This window comes from Schistocerca americana, chromosome X (assembly GCF_021461395.2).
Source record: "Schistocerca americana isolate TAMUIC-IGC-003095 chromosome X, iqSchAmer2.1, whole genome shotgun sequence".
Taxonomy (NCBI): domain Eukaryota; kingdom Metazoa; phylum Arthropoda; class Insecta; order Orthoptera; family Acrididae; genus Schistocerca; species Schistocerca americana.
This window is the reverse complement of record NC_060130.1, coordinates 90,080,673-90,098,340: the sequence shown is the minus strand read 5'-3', so window position 1 is coordinate 90,098,340 and position 17,668 is coordinate 90,080,673. Positions and strand designations below refer to the sequence as shown.

The 17,668-nt window shown below is 45.3% G+C and overlaps 1 protein-coding gene and 1 non-coding gene across 2 annotated transcripts in view; both read right to left on the bottom strand.

Moving 5' to 3' along the window:
- Positions 1–17,668, bottom strand: part of LOC124555005 (D-beta-hydroxybutyrate dehydrogenase, mitochondrial-like) — a 298,706-nt gene that overhangs the window by 264,988 nt on the left and 16,050 nt on the right. The gene's annotated exons all lie outside the window — the stretch shown is intronic.
- Trnat-ugu lies at positions 4,664–4,738 on the bottom strand. The gene has a single exon. It is a non-coding gene; the product is annotated as a tRNA-Thr (tRNA).

Here is a 17,668-nt window from a genome sequence, read left to right as displayed (position 1 = left end):
CCTGTCTGATCACCTGCATCCATTCATGTCCATTGTGCATTGACGCGCGGGGTAGGCGCCCTGTCACGGTCTGTGTGGCTGCCCCCGTCGGAGGTTCGAGTCCTCCCTCGGGCATGGGTGTGTGTGTTGTCCTTAGCGTAAGTTAGTTTAAGTTAGATTGAGTAGTTTTTAGGCTCAGGGCCCGATGACCTCAGCAGTTTGGTCCCATAAGACCTTCCCACAAATTTCTAATTTCCATTGTGCATTCCAGAGGACTTGGGCAATTCCAGCAGGACAGTGTGACAACCCACATGTCCAGAATTGCTACAGAGTTGCTCCAGGAACATTCTTCTGAGTTTAAATACTTCCGCTGGCCACCAAACTCCCCAGAGATGAACATTACTGAACATATCTGGGGTGCCTTCCAACGTGTTGTTCAGAAGAGATCTGCACCCCCTCGTACTCTTACGGATTTATGGACAGCCCTGCATGATTCGTGGTGTGAATTTCCTCCAGCACTCCTTCAGACATTAGTCTAGTCCATACCACGATATTAGGCAGGCGTACCAGTTTTTTTTGGCTCTTCAGTGTATCTCTTAGAGACATTATGTAATAAAATCTGGATTTGGGTACACAAATGAGGAAGTTGCCATTAATGTCTTTTTCAGAGTAAATTTATTTCTTCGCCAGAATGAAGAAAGATAAAAAACTAAAAACTTGCTGGACCAGATGTATAGTTGCAGGTGGAGATTACAGAGAAATAGGGTGAGACTTTTGTTCTAAAAAAGGTTTTCTTGCTTCTTTTATAGCACTTATTACTGAAGATACGTTTCCGACCAATAACTGATTCAAACATCTCTCGACAATTATTTTAACATTTTCATGCTTTACCGCTGCAACTGAATATCTAAATCTAGTGCCCAATATTTCGGAAAATGACTGTATGAAAATATTTTAATTTATATCTGTGGCTAAAAGTTACGCTTTCCTGGTAGACATCGACGGAATTTTAGGGTTGGATGACAAACACTTCGTACTTCTTGAGGTTCAGCTCATACGTTAATTCTGATTTTCTGGCAACCCGTTCAACACATCCTCTGCTTTGCATATATTCTTCACTCTACGTCCGCAATGCAAATAAATGTATTCGTTGTTCACCTAATATTTAGGATCCAGTATTGTTTGGCTCGTAGTCGATGAGTTACAGAACGTACAGTTGATCATTGTCCGCGAGGAATGTCATTTACTCATGTTCTGGTTTAATTTTCAGTGTTCGGTAGACCCAGAGAAAGCTATTAATCCATAAACAGTTGATATACCTCTGGCTATAGAGTGTGTGATATTCGTAACGTGTAGGAGGCGTTATAAGGCCCGTAACAGTTCTTTTCTGCACGTACATTTATCACCTGTTCGTTTCTTTTATGTACGATATATCCTATCCCTGTGGACATAAAATTTTCGCTGAGCCACAACCGAAGAGAGACTGCGGATGCGTAAAACGTACAATACCCGTATGCGAAGTGAGTCGAGGCCATTGTGTAACATAGCTAAAAAATGTATACATCAAGTACTGAAATATTTCTTTCGAACTGGAAACTGCTGACTTCCTATCATTCCCCACTGCTCATGAGTGTCTTGGGCTCCCAGCCATTCCTGTAGTCCCTAAAAATACCGTAAAGCGAACAAGTCTAAATGACCCAACCTTCTTTGTAATTGTGCAAAAGGACATCTTCCACAGCCAAAACAGGTTTTTGATACTGTTCTGTGATGTAATTTTTGTTGTCCTGAACATTGTTAATGCTGCACATAAGGAAAAACATTAGCGTCTGAAATGTCCCGTCTGTGTGCTGTTGTTAGATCCTCGATTCCCCTCTAGGCGAACTGCCGAGCCAAAATATGTAAGTATCCGATTACTTTTTCACTCTGCCTGTAAACATCGACTTAATTTTTCTTATTCGTAGTCTCAATTGGACTCCTCAAAAGCATCTCTCCTTTGTAAAAATACTCAAATGTGTTCCATTGAGTTCAGATCAGGCGAATTTTCTGACCAAAAAATCAGCGTGAGTTCGATAACATAATCCTCATATCACTGTAGCACGATGCTGATGTTGTGACACGATCAGTTATCCTGCTGGAAGATGTCGTCGGGGGAGACATCAAACATGAATAGCGTTCACGTAGTCCGCAACTGCCGCGGTGCCACAGTTCCCATGGAAGCCCGGCTGAATGTACGCATTAGCACAAACGGCATCCGTCGAGCACACAACCGACGACCTGGCGTAAAAAGAAACATGGTTCGTCCGACTAGTAGAGACTTTCCTTACGGCGTCACGTGCAAGCAACGCTACCAGTCGGCATTCAGGACTGCGACCGTACAGCTGACAACACAATATGGAGCAGGGTGGAAAACAACACGGAAGACGACACAGAGAGCAATACGGCAGACATTGCATACGACAGCACATTTAATAACTAGACCCCTACTCGACTCAGACATTAATTTAACTGTAGTTAGTAATAATAGCTATAAACATGACTAAATAAATAACTAGGGGTATTTTAGTATAAATTAGCCTTAAAAGTGCCGGCGTATTGTCGCAAATTGCCTACGGCAGCGAGCACTACAAAGCTGTAAATGTGTATACAGGGTGTTTCAGAATATATTTAAAAATATGACAGGAATCATCATTTGAAACAAAAGAGACAAGTAAACACAGGCTCTAAAACTCATACCTTGAGAGCTATGAGCAATTCTTGATATTAGATACTGCGAAAGAAATCTCTTCTGCTGCAAGCTCTTTGCTTTCCATATTATGGGACCTTAAAAGTTGTGAGCACTTATTTATTACAATGGTTTTGTTTCAAAGCAATCAAGATGAACAAGTGCTCATAGCTCTTAAGGTATGCATTTTAGAGCACATTTTTAATGGATATTTTTTTCTTGTTTTGGTCCATTCTACCATTTCCCAAAACATGGAAAGCAAAGAGTTTGCAGTAGGAGAGATTTGCTTCACAGTATCGAAGATCAAGAATTGCTCATAGCATAGTGTAACTGAGGCGGAATAACAGGAACCAGCCCGCATTCGCCGAGGCTACTGCTAACATGCAAGATGTCTGGGACTCAATGACTCAAAGCACATACCGAGGTATTCACCATCAGACATCTAGGTGATGAGACAAGTGTAGGGCATAATGCATTCTTGTACTCAGACATACATACTTCCTAAGATATTACAGCTGAAACAGTAAAACTTGAGGCTATTGATATTCTGTGTAATTTTTGTTTGAAAACGCGCATCGACATACATTTTATAAGGATCTGAATTTTTAATTACTATTGTTTCTATAATTTGTCTTTTCTTGTAAACTAATCAAGCAATAAATCTGAAATTTCATAGTTTACATCTGTATAAGAGTCTAATACAACATGTGGAAAAGATTTTTGTTTAAGGTCATTGTTGCTTTGAAATTAATTTTTCAGTTTTGTGTTACCCAGAACTGCTCTATTTTTCTCAAATTTTGAAGGAGAACTTTTCTCAGAGGAAAATCAAGGGAATTAATCAACCAATTAGAAAAGGATACTGTCAGCCATCGCTATTATTTCATACCTTTACAGATTAAATAACCCAGGAATACAAAGAAACAGACCAATCCGGTGTAAAAATTGTCAAATAGCTAAAAGTGAAGCTGATTTACAAAGATATGCATACAAACAGGAAAACATCCTCACAAAGTGAAAGAAAAAATTTTAAACCTAAGACAGGGGCAATGATTGTAACTGTAATAAATATTTTAAGAGCAAAAACTTCAGTCAATAATAAAATAATAAAATAGGTAACGAAAGTCGTACATCGCAGTTTAAAAAAAACAGATACAGAGAAGAATTCAACGAAGTATTGTAAATAAAATATGATGTTAACAGGAAACGATAATAAACAAATAAGAGCCATATGTAAATCAGATTTTTCAAACTTGCTCGTCAGTGTTGGACTCTTCTCCAAAATGCTAAAGCCCGGAACAACAGCAAGTGGGTGAAACACTTACATCCCGTAACTATAAGGGACAGAGGAAAAGCCAAAACACAGGAGAAGGCAGTTAAGGGAGATCACCAAAAATAGCCCACAACAACTGACTACATAAAGTGCCGGTTCCACTGAGTTAATGTAAGTTATTTGATGTACGAACATAATTTATGTCGTTTATAGCTGGCGACTTATGAAATTGATTTTGTCTTTTAGATGGAACTAAATATTTTTTTCTGCGTAAAGGGCTTTCTAACCGACTTCCACGACGTAACTCGATCAAGACAACAGCGCCGCAAACCACCGCCCCTCCGTCCGGAGAAGAGGTCTGTAGTCGGTGACATCATTCGGGACCTGCACTCAAGTTCCAAACAAACTGGTATAGGCATGCGTACTCAAATACAGTGTGTAAACACGCAGAATACGGCCATGCGGTCGGCAACACCTTTATAAGGAAGCAAGTGTATGGCGCAGATGTTACATCGGTTACTGCTGCTACAATGGCAGGTTATCAAGATTAAACAGAGTTCGAACGTATATAATCATATGGATATGGTGTCTGTTCTTTCGGACAGACACCATAGATGACCTGTAGCCGTCTAGAACGAAATTAGAATTATATATTAATACCTTCAGCTGCTGACGGGACAGGTGAAAATGTGTGCCCCGACCGGGACTCGAACCCGGGATCTCCTGCTTACATGGCAGACGCTCTATCCCTGTGAGCCACCGAGGGCACAAATAATTTTCCGACTGCAGGGACTATTTCGCGCACGCCTCCTGCGAGACCTACATTCTCACCGTATGTGTCCACACACTACATTCGTAGTGTCCCTACCCAACACACTCATTACTCGTGGAAGACATTCTTACCAAGTCCCGTAAGAGTTCTTGATATACAGGGTGTTACAAAAAGGTACGGTCAAACTTTCAGGAAACATTCCTCACACACAAATAAAGAAAAGATGTTATGTGGACATGTGTCCGGATACGCTTAATTTCCATGTTAGAGCTCATTTTAGTTCTTCCACCTACGCTCAATGGAGCACGTTATCATGATTTCATACGGGATACTCTACCTGTGCTGCTAGAACATGTGCCTTTACAAGTACGAAACAACATGTAGTTCATGCACGATGGAGCTCCTGCACATTTCAGTCAAAGTGTTCCTACGCTTCTCAACAACAGATTCGGTGACCGATGGATTGGTAGAGGCGGACCAATTCCGTGGCCTCCACGCTCTCCTGACCTCAACCCTCTTGACTTTCATTTATGGGGGCATTTGGAAGCTCTTGTCTATGCATCCCCGGTACCAAATGTAGAGACTTTTCGTGCTCGTATTGTGGACGGCTGTGATACAATACGCCATTCTCCAGGGCTGCATCAGCGCATCAGGGATTCCATGCGACGGAGGGTGGATGCATGTATCCTTACTAACGGAGGACATTTTGAACATTTCCTGTAACAAAGTGTTTGAAGTCACGCTGGTACGTTCTCTTGCTGTGTGTTTCCATTCCATGATTAATGTGATTTGAAGAGAAGTAATAAAATGAGCTCTAACATGGAAAGTAAGCGTTTCCGGACACATGTCCACATAACATATTTTCTTCTTTGTGTGTGAGGGATGTTTCCTGAAAGTTTGGCCGTACCTTTTTGTAACACCCTGTATATCAACGCCCGTCAGCAGCTGAAGGTATTAATGTATAACTCTAATTGAATTCGAACGTGGTATTTATAGTCGGCGCACGAGTAATGGGACACAGCATGTCCGAGGTAGCGATGAAGTGAGGATTTCCCCATACAACCATTTCACGAGTGTACCTTGAATAACAGAAATCCGATAAAACATCAAATCTCCGACATCGTTGCTGCCGGAAAAAGATCTTGCAAGAACAGGACCAACGACGACTGAGGAGAATAGTTCAGTGTGACAGAAGTGCAACCCTTTCGCATATTGATGCAGATTGCAATGCTGGGCCATCAACAAGTGTCAGCGTGTGAACCATTCTACGAAACAATCATCGATATGGGCTTTTGTAACAGAAGGCCCACTCGTGTAGCCTTGATTACTGCATAATATAAAGCTTTACACCACTCCTGGGCCCGTCAACACCGAAATTGGACTGTTGATGACTGGAAACATGTTGCCTGGCCGGACGAGTTCCATTTCAAATTGTATCAAGTGGATGGACGTGTACGAGTGTGGAGGCAACCTCATAAGTGAATGGGCCCGGCATGTGAGCAGTGGACTGGTCAAGCTGGTGGAGGCTCTGTAATCGTCTGGGGGCGCGTTCAGTGGGCGTGATATGGGACTCCTGATACGTCTAGATACGACTCTGATAGGTGACACATACGTAAACATCCTGTCTGATCACGTGCATCCAAATGGTTCAAATGGCTCTGAGCACTATGGGACTTAACATCTATGGTCATCAGTCCCCTAGAACTTAGAACTACTTAAACCTAACTAACCTAAAGACATCACACACATCCATGCCCGAGGCAGGATTCGAACCTGCGACCGTAGCAGTCGCGCGGTTCCGGACTGAGCGCCTAGAACCGCTAGACCACCGCGGCCGGCACACGTGCATCCATTCATGTCCATTGCGCATTCCGACGGACTTCGGCAAATCCAGCAGGACGATGTGACATCTCACACGTCCAGAATTGCTAGAGTGGCTCCAGGAACACTGTTCCGAGTTTAAACACATTCGCTGGGCACCAAACTCCCAAAACATGAACATTATTGAGCATATCCGGGATGCCTTGCAACGTGCTGTTCAGAAGAGATCTGCAGGCTCTCGTACTCTTATGGATTTGTGGACAGTCCTGCAGGATTCGTGGCGTCAATTCCCTCCAGCACTACTTCAGACATTAGTCGAGTCCATGCCACGTCGTGTTGATGCACTTGTGCGTGCTCCCTGGGGCTCTACACGATATTAGACAGGTGTACCAATTTATTTTGATCTTCAGTGTAGAAGACATGATCAGTGTAACTGGGTAGTCGTATCGGTTTGTAAATGATTAGAGTTGCAATTTTCTGTTACAAGCAGAACGGCCACATGAGTGCATGAGCGTCGCTCGTGTTTAGTGTTGTTACCAGGCCTGGTATGGTATATAAGGGGCGTGAACAACGCCAGACGTTGAATGATCACTGTGAAGAAGACGGAGATGCCGCGTACTTGTGTGAGATAGCGATATCAGCTCGCGACGTAGTTTAAAATTGTGTAGTTCTCCATCTGGCTGGCTGACCGAATAATGCAATATCCAGATTTGTGGGGCTTTCGAATGTGACAGTGACCCGATGTTGGACTGCGTGGAAACGTATGGGCAGGTATAATATTTTTCAACGTTCCTGTTGACCACGGCTGATCACGAGGGAGGATCTCCGTTTTGTGTGCCACGCACATCGTAGCCCCTCCACATATGCACCTGCCAATCCAAACAAGTAATGAACTCCGTGCAACATTCTGTGTCATCCCGCACTATCAGTCGGAAACTACCAGCAGCCGAGCTAGGGAATTGCCCAATGCATAGAACTCAGTTAACACCACAGCACAAAGGGCTACATTTGGAGTGATGCAGTGACACGGAACCGTGGAGCGCTGATGAATGACGCCATACCGCATTCAGCGCCGAATTATGGTTCTGCGGTATCCCGGATGACCTTCGTCGGCGAGTATGGCGGCGACTTGAGGAGAGCCCCATTCTTCCAGTGTTCTAGAGAAACACAGCGCTGTTACTCGTGGCGTCATGGAGTGGCTATGACTTCAGGTCAAGGCTGGTAGTGACTGAGGGCACTCTGACATCCTGCGTCCTCACGTGTTATATGTCGTGCGACAGTATCGTGGGGGCATTTTTCGACAGGACAGAGAGCTCGTCCATACATGGCAAGTGTCTACCCCAGTTTGAGCTACGCCCGTGCCCACCGAGCTCTGTCCCCCATAAAACGTGTGGCACCAGCTATGACGTCAGCCAGTATACGGGATGTCAGTCGGCTAGCGCTTTCCGAGAGTAACCATTTATTCGTTACTCGTGTTACTCCAGTGAACAGCGGCTTTCGCGGTATTTTTCGATGGCTACTTTCCGAATATGTCGGTAGTGAAAATTTGGCACATGGACTTTCCGTGACATTAACTACGACTGACTAAAAAATTATGCTGGGTTCCGACCTGGCAAATAGGAACATAATGAAATTTTCACTCTGCAGCGGAGTGTGCGCTGATATGAAACTTCCTGGAAACATCCACCATGCTGTGGCTAAGCCGTGTCTCTGCAGTAGCCTTTCTTCAAAAGGTTCAAATGGCTCTAAGCACTGTGGTACTTAACATCTGACGTCATCAGTCCCCTAGACTTAGAACTACTTAAACCTAACTAACCTACTCACATCACACACATCCATGCCCGAAGCAGGATTCGAACCTGCGACCGTAGCAGCAGCGCGGTTCCGGACTGAAATGCCTAGAACCGCTCGGCCACAGAGCTTAAGCACTATGGTACTTAACATCTGACGTCATCAGTCCCCTAGACTTAGAACTACTTAAACCTAACTAACCTAATCACATCACACACATCCATGCCCGAAGCAGGATTCGAACCTGCGGTCGTAGTAGCAGCGCGGTTCCGGACTGAAACGCCTAGAACCGCTCAGCCACAGAGCTTCTGTGAAGTTTGGAAGGTAGGAGACAAGGTGCTGGAGGAAATAAAACTGTGAGGACAGACCGTGAGTCGTGCTCGGGTAGGCCAGTCGATAGAACACTTCCCCGCGAAAGGCGAATGTCCCGAGTTCGAGTCTCGGTCCGGCACACAGTTTTAATCTGCCAGAAAGTCTCAAGTCGGACCATGTTCACAGAGATGCAGAAATCACCACTTTAGCACAATACCACCCACTAAGCTAAGAAAACTACATATGGTTAAGCAAAATAAATAAACACGTAACTAATGTGTAACCATAAAATGCACAAATAATGTGCCCCCAACTGTAGATTATTGCTCCACTGCACGTCGGTATGACTCGTACGAAAGCGTAACTGAGATACGCAGAAAACTTAAACGGGAACCACTGGAAAAGAGATGACACAGTCTTCGTGGAAATGTGTTGCGTATACACCGTCCGTTCAAAAAGTTCCGAGACTGATTTTATTCCTGGCGTACAAGCGATGTCAGCGCAGTAACTGCAGTGTCAGCTCGAACTAACAACTGTAAACAACAGATGTGCACTGGACCAGTTAGTCGGGAGTAAGCCGCGCGGGATTAGCCGAGCGGTCTTAGTCGCTGCAGTCATGGACTGTGCGGCTGGTCCCGGCGGAGGTTCGAGTCCTCCCTCGGGCATGGGTGTGTGTGTTTGTCCTTAGGATAATTTAGGTTAAGTAGTGTGTAAGCTTAGGGACTGATGACCTTAGCGGTTAAGTCCCATAAGATTTCACACACAGTTGAACAGTCGTGAGTAAACATTATGGCCGTGGCGTGTCGACGTTGTTGTGTCACAAAACATCTCTAAATCAGGTGTTCAAGACGTTCTCCAGATGTCAACTGGACTCCCAAACAAAAACGACGTGTGGGCGCCTGTTGCGTCTTGACTGAAAGGCAAAAATCGGACATTTCTTTTCTGGACAAAACATCACGGGTGACAAGACTTGTTATTAACAATATGAACCTATCTCAAAACGAAAAAGTGCAGAAATTGACATGAAGGGTCCACGCCTTGTCGATACAACCGTCATTGAAGCCAATGTGACACTAGAGTTGAACAACATACCAAAAAATGATTTTTCTGACTGCTTCACACGGTTTTGTGAACGTTCTGTACCTCGTACTTAAGTGGCGAGACACTACATCGAACACCTGAAGCATTAAAACCACCATCTTAACTATTCGCTAATTTTTGTGAATCCAGTCTCGAAACTTTTGGGCTTGACGGGGTAAATGTAGAAAAGCGCTATTCGAGGTGCACTGTGCAAAAATTCTATTTCCATACTATACATTCCGAGTAAGAACTATTAATGTAAGACAGAGAAAGTAGTGGGCGGTACCAAGAATTACAATCATTTTCCCTCGACCTCGAAGGTAATAGATTAGGGGTTCTGACGTGAAGTATCCTTCGACATGCACAGTCAATCTCTGGAGGATTGTAAAGGGTCATTTGAAAGGCCGCTCACTACGGATGGGGAAAAGCCACCTCCTAAAACCAGTACCGGTATTTAGTTCCAAAGAATTGGTATTTTTCGGTATTTGTTAAAAAGCCTAAATACAATTATCCATAGCAGTAGTGCTAAAATTTTTCGTTTTTAAAAAGGGAGTACTGTAATATTTGCATCGGTTTGAAATATTGCATTACTGTAGAAAATTGAAGAAGCGATCAGTGCCGTTTTAATGACACTACCAACGGAAACGAACAACAAAAACATTCCGTAAGAGCTGGTACACCATTGCTGTCCCTGTTGCCGTGCGTCGTGGGTTAAGGTACGTGTGTACGTACATTGTACCAGCCTAACCCCACCTGGTCTGTACGACAGTTTCTCGCTATCGTCGCTTGACATCCGTTGTATTGCAGAATGGCACCAACACCAGTCTTGATATATTTTTACGAAATGTTGTAGCAATGAAGTAATATGCTTCATTTGTTTTTAAAGATTAACGATTAGTACCATTTTTATGAAGTAATAAAAGCGGAAGAAAATTATGGTAACACTGATAAAAACTTAACAATTCATTCATAGTGTACAAGAAAAACAGAAAATAACTGGTCTTCTGCCTTTATCGACATAATATGCCTTTATCTGCTTGACCCCTTGAAAACGAACAAATTAACGCGATAAATAGTGCTCTTCAACCTCAGTTTACACCCTTTAGCACTGATTATTCGTAATGTCCAAATAATGGTAAGATCCCCGATTACAACACGATTTTTGAGCAGACTTTCAAAAAATTAGAATAAGTAGGAGAATACTGGTGATTTTTTATAGTATTCCACCAGTTATCAGTTTTCAAGAAGAGCAGCGAATAGTGGACGCACTAAATTTTCTTTTATTTATCTATTTAATTTAATATTTTGATTCTATGTATCTTGAAACTAATATAGTAAAAATCTTTCAGTCTTTGTTAGATTTCTACCTTTATTACAGGAAATAACAGCAACAAAAAATGTAAAATAAATTATTTCAGAAGCCGGTTATTTTGAGCGGTTTTAACAATCAGGTTAAACTAGCGTGTAAAGGAAAAACGACGTAACCGAAAACAGGTTGTTTCAGCGATAACCGTCATCCCTACTGCACACAAGTTGATGTAGCTGATAGAGAAGTCGAAATACAACAACTTTGGAATAAGAACTTATGGACCTGGAAATAATTCTGAGCCAGTGAAAGCTTTGAGATGTTTGGAAGAACAAGGACAATAAATGCACACGCACCCTAAGTTCAGCAACGATAATGTACTGTCTACTCACCAGTAATGTACATTACAGAAGGTGTTCAGAACTGGCGACTACGACATTCAATACAGTCATAACATCTTCGCAGAAAATTCCGGAGCAGCCTAGCAAGTAGACGAGGCATCGCACGGAATTCACCTGACGCTGCAAGTTTCCTGGCGAGAAACGACTGTGCGTCGGGAGATGGTGTGAAGTACACAAGCATTCTGAGATGTTCCTAGGGGGAAAAAATCAAGAGGCGTCAGATGAGGGGAGCAGTCTGGTCACGTAACTGGACCTCCCCTTCCGATCCGACGCGTGGGATATCTGGTACTGCATGGCCACCTCTCTATACTGATCTCAAGCAGTCAGACACGGTGAGTCCTCAGATACGGAGGATGTCCGAAGTATATGTGTAGATGTAGATTTAATGGAAAGATAGAGCTACAAAAATCCCTAATACCCGTATTCCGGTTTTACATATTGCAAAAAAAATCTAAAACGTGAAGTTCAAGAAATATAAAACGAAGATCGGATAATTTCTTAATGTAATGGTCCACAGCCCCAGTGTACTGTCTAAATGACGGAACCATTTGAACCACCGAGGGATGTTAGTTTTATTCCTTTAATGCACCAAGCATATACACTCATCAAAAAAAGTTTTGCATCACCGCGGTTCCCAGAACTCCTGAAGATAGATGTTGACTGTGGATATTGTATCACAGACACAGTCCCTGTGACTGTCCAGAGAAGTCACTAAACCCGCCCAAAGATGTAAACAACCATACATGAGCAGCGCCTATTAGGCGGAGGGGTCCGACAGCCGATCAGTTCCAGTCATTCCACCAGGAAGGAGGTACGCGGCTCGTCTTATCTGTAGTTCAACCATGCCTAGACAGTCAATACCGTGGTTCGAACGCGTCCGCATTGTTACTTTGTGCCAGGAAGGGCTCTCAACAAGGGAAGTGTCCAGGCGTCTCGGAGTGAACCAAAGCGATGCTATTTGGACATGGAGGAGATAAAGAGAGACAGGAACTGCCTCGCTCAGGCCGCCCAAGGGCTAACACTGCAGTGGATGGCCGCTACCTACGGATTATGGCTCGGAGGAACCCTGAGAGTAACGCCACCATGTTGAATAAAGCTTTTCGTGCAACCACAAGACGTAGTGTTACGACTCAAACTGTACGCAGTAGGCTGCATGATGCGCAACTTCACTCCCGACGTCCATGGCGAGGTCCATCTTTGCAACCGCGACACCATGCAGCGCGGTACAGATGGGCCCAAAAACATGCCGAATGGACCGCTCAGGACAGGCATCACGTTGTCTTCACCGATGAGTGTCGCATATGCCTTCAACCAGACAATCGTCGGAGACGTGTTTGGAGGCAACCCGGTCAGGCTGAACGCCTTAGACACACTGTCCAGCGAGTGCAACAAGGTGGAGGTTCCCTGCTGGTTTGGGGTGGCATTATGTGGGGCCGCCGTACGCCGCTGTTGGTCATGGAAGGCGCCGTAACGGCTGTACGATACGTGAATGCCATCCTCCAACCGATAGTGCAACCATATCGGCAGGATATTGGCGAGGCATTCGTTTTCATGGATGGTAATTTGCGCCCCCATCGCGCACATCTTGTGAATGGCTTCCTTCAGGATAACGACATCGTTCGACTAGAGTGGCCAGCATGCTCTCTAGACATGAACCCTATCGAACATGCCTGAAATAGATTGAAAAGAGCTGTTTATGGACGACGTGACCCACCAGCCACTCTGAGGGATCTACGCCGAATCGCCGTTGAGGAGTGGGACAATCTGGACCAACAGTTCCTTGATGAACTTTTAGATAGTAAGCCACGACGAATACAGGCATGCATCAATGCAAGAGGACCCGCTAATGGGTGTTAGAGGTACCGATATGTACAGCAATCTGGACCACCATCTCTGAATGTCTCGATGTATGGTGGTACAACATGCAATGTGTGGTTTGGCGACAGCCTATGGAATTTGTTCCCAGTATGCAAAGGCAAGGTTCCGGTTCCGATTCGTGGCGCACGGTTTTAACCTGCCAGGAATTTTCCAAATAGCGTACTCTAAGCAGAAGGCTGGAAGATTCATCCTAAAAACAATCCCCTAGGCTGTGACTAGCCCACTCCGCCTACATAGCCTTTCTTCCAAGAGTGTTGGTCCCCTAAGGTATACCGGAGAGCTTCTGTCAAGTTTAGAAGGTAAGAGAGAGGTATTTGCAATATTAAAGTTGAGTGACACGTGTGGGTGAGTCCTGCATTGATAGCCTGGTCGGCAGGAACACTGCAGGCGGAAAGCTGGGCTGCAGGTCCCGGTCTGGCACACAGTAAGTTAATCTGAATTATTATTATCTTCTTGGAGATGTGATCCGTCTACACAACTAAATAAAAGGCTATTTGTTTGTATACCATTTGCATTTCGCATCTTTTGTTTAACAAGCATCCTCAGCGACTTGCGATTCATATTAATTGTATGTACACTCCTGGAAATTGAAATAAGAACACCGTGAATTCATTGTCCCAGGAAGGGGAAACTTTATTGACACATTCCTGGGGTCAGATACATCACATGATCACACTGACAGAACCACAGGCACATAGACACAGGCAACAGAGCATGCACAATGTCGGCACTAGTACAGTGTATATCCACCTTTTGCAGCAATGCAGGCTGCTATTCTCCCATGGAGACGATCGTAGAGATGCTGGATGTAGTCCTGTGGAACGGCTTGCCATGCCATTTCCACCTGGCGCCTCAGTTGGACCAGCGTTCGTGCTGGACGTGCAGACCGCGTGAGACGACGCTTCATCCAGTCCCAAACATGCTCAATGGGGGACAGATCCGGAGATCTTGCTGGCCAGGGTAGTTGACTTACACCTTCTAGAGCACGTTGGGTGGCACGGGATACATGCGGACGTGCATTGTCCTGTTGGAACAGCAAGTTCCCTTGCCGGTCTAGGAATGGTAGAACGATGGGTTCGATGACGGTTTGGATGTACCGTGCACTATTCAGTGTCCCCTCGACGATCACCAGTGGTGTACGGCCAGTGTAGGTGATCGCTCCCCACACCATGATGCCGAGTGTTGGCCCTGTGTGCCTCGGTCGTATGTAGTCCTGATTGTGGCGCTCACCTGCACGGCGCCAAACACGCATACGACCATCATTGGCACCAAGGCAGAAGCGACTCTCATCGCTGAAGACGACACGTCTCCATTCGTCCCTCCATTCACGCCTGTCACGACACCACTGGAGGCGGGCTGCACGATGTTGGGGCGTGAGCGGAAGACGGCCTAACGGTGTGCGGGACCGTAGCCCAGCTTCATGGAGACGGTTGCGAATGGTCCTCGCCGATACCCCAGGAGCAACAGTGTCCCTAATTTGCTGGGAAGTGGCGGTGCGGTCCCCTACGGCACTGCGTAGGATCCTACGGTCTTGGCGTGCATCCGTGCGTCGCTGCGGTCCGGTCCCAGGTCGACGGGCACGTGCACCTTCCGCCGATCACTGGCGACAACATCGATGTACTGTGGAGACCTCACGCCCCACGTGTTGAGCAATTCGGCGGTACGTCCACCCGGCCTCCCGCATGCCCACTATACGCCCTCGCTCAAAGTCCGTCAACTGCACATACGGTTCACGTCCACGCTGTCGCGGCATGCTACCAGTGTTAAAGACTGCGATGGAGCTCCGTATGCCACGGCAAACTGGCTGACACAGACGGCGGCGGTGCACAAATGCTGCGCAGCTAGCGCCATTCGACGGCCAACACCGCGGTTCCTGGTGTGTCCGCTGTGCCGTGCGTGTGATCATTGCTTGTACAGCCCTCTCGCAGTGTCCGGAGCAAGTATGGTGGGTCTGACACACCGGTGTTAATGTGTTCTTTTTTCCATTTCCAGGAGTGTATATAATAAATGTGTTATACAGTATTTCCATATATATTAATGTATTATAGTTTTCTCATTATTCTCTTATTGTTAGGTACGAAATAAGTTTTGGGGTGCAAGTTTCGTAAGGCTAAATTACTGTTTCATTCTGATTACGGGCCGAGCGAGGTGGCGCAGTGGTTAGCACACTGGACTCACACTAGGGAGGGCGACGGCTCAAAGCCGCGTCCGGCAATTCCGATTTATGTTTTCCGTCACTTCCCTTAATAGCTTCAGACAAATGCCGGGATGGTTCCTTTGAAAGGGCACCCCCGACTTCCGTCCCCAACCGGACCGATGACCTCGCTGTTTGGTCCGCCACCCGAAATAACCAACCAACCAATCTGATTACGATGTTTTGGAATCTTGCTGCCAGATATGTATCGTGCTGGAATTATACCTCTTCGTCCTGAGTACGCCAGGAGGTCCAATTTTCGGCGTTTGCAAATATATTTCACTAAAATACTTCATTTTCAATAGGCGTTTATTTTTTAAGCGTGTTGGTTGTGTTAGCTTACTGTTTACAGTTTTACCAACTGTCGCTGTGTTTTTCGGTCGTCATTTGTTTGCACTGCGATGTCTGTAGCAGTCTATTCTTTTGTTTGTTATGTGACTGCCTGTGTGATGGGGGATCCTCTGGGCGATATTTATTGTAATTGTAAACAGTCCCCCAAGCTCCGACGTGTGATCGCGCAGCCGTCATGGACGACATTGCTGCCCTCTTGAGCGTGGAGCTAAAACAAAAGTACACCCACAACGTTCCCACTTGCCTGGTGTGTTGTCATGTGTGCATTCAATCACTGAAACCTACAAACCTGCACTGTCAAAAATCTCGCATCTCCACCTTCGAGTGTGTGTGTGTCTCTCTCGGAACGCATTTCTGGTCATATGAACTTTTTCGCTCCCTATCCTCTCGGCGATCGTTCCCTGCAGTTTGTTCCCATATAGGACACAGATAGAGACATAGAGAGAGATGTAGACAGCAGCATCCGCCGGAATTTGGCTCTGCACGCTTGGAGCTGGACATGGTTTTTCCCTAATCCGCCTAAAGTGAGTCGTGTGGTATACATTTTGATGTCAAAGTTGTGAGAGTTTTTGCTATTAAGTTTGTAAACCAACTGCATGGGCACGTACTTCTTTAATTATCAGACTTATGATTTTCAAATGCTGCATTTTTCTGAATTTATGCTAAAGCGGTGTACTAAGCACTGATGGAAATAAATACATTATAGTGATGATTATTATTAGTAGTATTATGGTTGGCGTGTTGAAAGTTGGGGGTACGGCAAGCTAAATTTGGCGCTGGGGGGCGGGGAGGGGGGGGGGGGGCGTAGGAGGAGGTGGTCGTGAGAGGCAGCACAAACTGCAAACTGTCGTCATCGTCCTCCCCCCCCCCCCCCCCACCCCCTTCCTTCCAAAAACCTAATCCTGCATCCTCACCTCCCTAAGCTGCAACCAGAGTGCTACGATCATTTTCACGATAATGTCAATCACTACCTAGCTGTTAATGTAGAAAGGCCTAGTCTCCTATGAACGCGACGCTCTGTTGCCTTGGTGGGTGAAGGTTTCGGACACTGTTTCCATCCACAGTTTATTTTTCTTCTGCAGTTCTCTAAAGTCTCCAATGTTTTTCATTATACAGGAGAAAAGTAAACTGCTGATGTAATCCCGTGTCTGAAGCCGTCATCTACCAAGGCAACAGAGCATCGCCTTCATAGCAGGCAAAGCCCGTCTACGCACCTTCTTCACTGGGGATCGCGCCACTCTGTTACAACGAACAACATTACGAGACGCTCCGCCTACGGTCCGTCGCGTTTGCTGCCAAAGGACTGGCCTAGTGACAGGAGCCAGTGCCTATAATTTCGACGCTCTGTGGCGTCATTGGATGACATTTCCTGATACGTGTTCCTATCCTCGATTTGTTCCTCAAGACACCCTCTGCAATCCCTCGAAATCTGTCGCAACATTTCAAGGACACCCTGTATGTTGCAGAAGAGCTGTTTTTGAATTGGTATCTATCCAGCCTACTTTCTTGTTATCAAATTTCCTAAACAGTATTTCTGGAATATTTTAGTAGCGTAGGGTTCAAAGTCACTACAAATTTTATGAATAATGATGTTTTGGAGCACTGGCTGCCATGACACGGGTTAAAATACCCCTCTATTTTGCTTTCATTACTGCCGTGTATCGGCTGTGAAGCGGACGTGCTAAAAAGACAGCTTCATTGTAAGTTCAATATATGATAAGACAGGGGTACATCCAGACCAAATGCCAACCTCGCAATTGGCTAATTTATAACTGTATGCCGAGGTCTTGT